Source organism: Vespula vulgaris, chromosome 19 (assembly GCF_905475345.1).
Source record: "Vespula vulgaris chromosome 19, iyVesVulg1.1, whole genome shotgun sequence".
Lineage (NCBI taxonomy): Eukaryota > Metazoa > Arthropoda > Insecta > Hymenoptera > Vespidae > Vespula > Vespula vulgaris.
In genome coordinates, this window is record NC_066604.1 from 1122501 (window position 1) to 1125000 (window position 2500).

At 36.7% G+C, this 2500-nt stretch overlaps 1 protein-coding gene and 1 long non-coding RNA gene across 3 annotated transcripts in view; one reads left to right on the forward strand and one right to left on the reverse strand.

Annotated features, from left to right (window-relative positions):
* Positions 1-2500, forward strand: part of LOC127070652 (alpha-1,6-mannosyl-glycoprotein 2-beta-N-acetylglucosaminyltransferase) — a 48651-nt gene that overhangs the window by 7689 nt on the left and 38462 nt on the right. The gene's annotated exons all lie outside the window — the stretch shown is intronic.
* Positions 1754-2500, reverse strand: part of LOC127070689 (uncharacterized) — a 2243-nt gene continuing 1496 nt past the window's right edge. The window contains exon 2 of the long non-coding RNA XR_007784603.1: positions 1754-2500. This exon is cut by the window's right edge and continues 894 nt beyond it. This is a non-coding gene — a long non-coding RNA (uncharacterized LOC127070689).

A 2500-nucleotide genomic window follows, 5' to 3' on the forward strand; every position in this document is an offset into this window, starting at 1 on the left:
TTGGTTATACATACACATGTATGTATATATGTATATATATATATATATGTATGTACATATAGATACATTTATGTTATGTACACCCTTTTCATGGAAGAACGGAACGTACCTTCTTGGGTTACAAAAAAAAAAAAAGAAAAAAATTATAGAAAAATAGATTCTATTTGGAGAACGTGCGTAAATGAAAATGATCTGTGAGAGAAAGACAGAGAGAGAGAGAGAGAGAGAGAGAGAGAGAGAGAGAGAGAAGAAAAGAATGAAATGATATAACAAAAAAGAAAAAAAAAAAAGAATAAAATATTTCACTTGAACGTACCCTACCTAACTAACCACCCCACCCACTTCTCCCACCCATCTCTCTCACCATTCTCTTGTCTAACTTAAGAAGATAGGTACTGTATACAAGTACGTGCAGCTATAGTTTGCTCGTCTTTACTGATTTCTCGAGTTCGTCGAAAAGACACGTTTCTAAGAGGTACGTAAAGAACTAAAAAGAGAAAGACATAGACATAGACATAGACGTAGATATAGACATAGACTCATGCACATATATACACATGCAGGTAATATATACAAAGAGAAAGAGGGAAAGAGAGAGAGAGAGAAGGAGGAAGTAATAAAGATATAGATAGATAAAGTGAAAGAGAGCAAGAAAGAGAGAGAGAGAGAGAGAGAGAGAAAGCGAAGAAGAAAGATAGATATAAATAGATAGATAGAAAGAGAGAGAGAGAGAGAGGAAGAAAAACATAGATAGATAGAGAAAGTGAAAGAGAGACAGAGAGAAAGAAAGAAAGAAAGAGAGAGAGAGAGAGAGAGAAAGGAAGAAGGAGGAAAAAAGATATAGATATAGATAGATAGATGGATAAAGAAAGAGAGAGAGAAAGAGTATCGAGAAAGTGGATTATCATTGCTCGGCCAGCTTTTCCTCATCAACGAAAGTAGATATCTCTAAGCGTGCTTGGGGTTAGAGCTTGCGGATATCCGCATTGTTTCGAGCCACGTAGCCAAGTCAGCTGACCTACATTAAGACTGAGCTACCCTCTTTACGTAAGGTGAACTCGTTGGGGTTGCGAAAGAGAGAGAAACAGAGAGAGAAAGAGAGAGAGAGAGAGAAACTTCGAAGCACTCGATACTCGCCTATAGAAAAGCACTTCTAACTCGACAACCCTCCTCGTTTGCCCTACAGTTTCACCACCTATTCACTCCCACCCTCTCCACCACCCCTCCACCCACTCATTCCTAAACCCTTGTTTTTTAAGGTACCACCGACACGAATTTTATTCGTTCGTTCGTTCGTTCGTTAGTTCGTTCGTTCATTGGTTCGTTCGTTCGTTGGTAAAAGCGTGCCATGTTCCCGATCTTTCACACCTTTCAAGCAACCCCTTCTAGTCGGCGAAATACAAGGACAAGAGAACACCCCAACTAAGTATTTCGATAGAGGCCACTTTTCTAAAGCAACCACCCTTTTTATATCGACCCTCTCTCTCGATACATACGCCTTACCTTGATAATAAATATTCCCTGAAGGCTTTACAAATTGGAAGTTTAGAAGGATTATTGATTAAATACGTACTATATATCGATTCAATTTCTTTGAAGAATTTAATTAATATCCTTTGTTCTCTCTTTATTTCTTTTTGTCTTTCTGTCTTGTCTCTCTTTGTTAATTAATTTACTTTAAAAGATATATTAGGATCTTATAGGTTGAATAATCGATTAATAAACGATCAATAAGTAACGATCTAACAATCGATTCGTGTTATTAAAGTTTATTAATGAAGTATACATATTTGTGTGTCATTATTTATATCCGATTTCTCTCTCTCTCTCTCTCTTTTCGTCTTTGTCTTTTTCTTTCTTTCTTTTTTTCTTCTTTTCTATCTCGAAGACATTCGCGATGGCTCGACGACGTTACGTGTCCAAATGACACGTTAATACACGATCAAAGTCGAGATAAATGGATCGAGAAATATAGAGAAGTAAAGATAGTTAAAAAAAGAGGGAGAGACAAAGAAAAAGAGAGAGAGAGAGAGAGAGAGAGAAACGAACGTGGCTAAAAGAAATGGCGATGGTAGACATTAATCCTTGTCTGCCTAGACGACTTTATCTGCATGCCTGCACGATCTCGTCGAAGAAGAAAGACAGAGACAGAAAAAGAAAGAGAAAGAGAGAGAGAGAGAAAAAGAGAGAAAGAAAGATAAAGAGAGAGAGAGAGAGAGAGAGAGAGAAAGAGAGAGAGAGAGAAAGAGAAAGAGCTATGCGTATAAATATAAGCGTGTACATTTTGTTGTAAGTCTATTTTTACATTTCCCAAGTTGCGTTTGAAAATACGTCGACTTCTTCAGCAGTAATATTCGAAAGATGATGATGATGATAATAATAGCAAACGGGACTGGAAATTTCGTTTTCTTCGTTTCCTTCGTTTCTCGTTTTAAAGATGGAGAACGATTTTTTAATCCTTAAAAATTTGTCTTTCGTTTCTCTTTTTTACTTTCTCTCT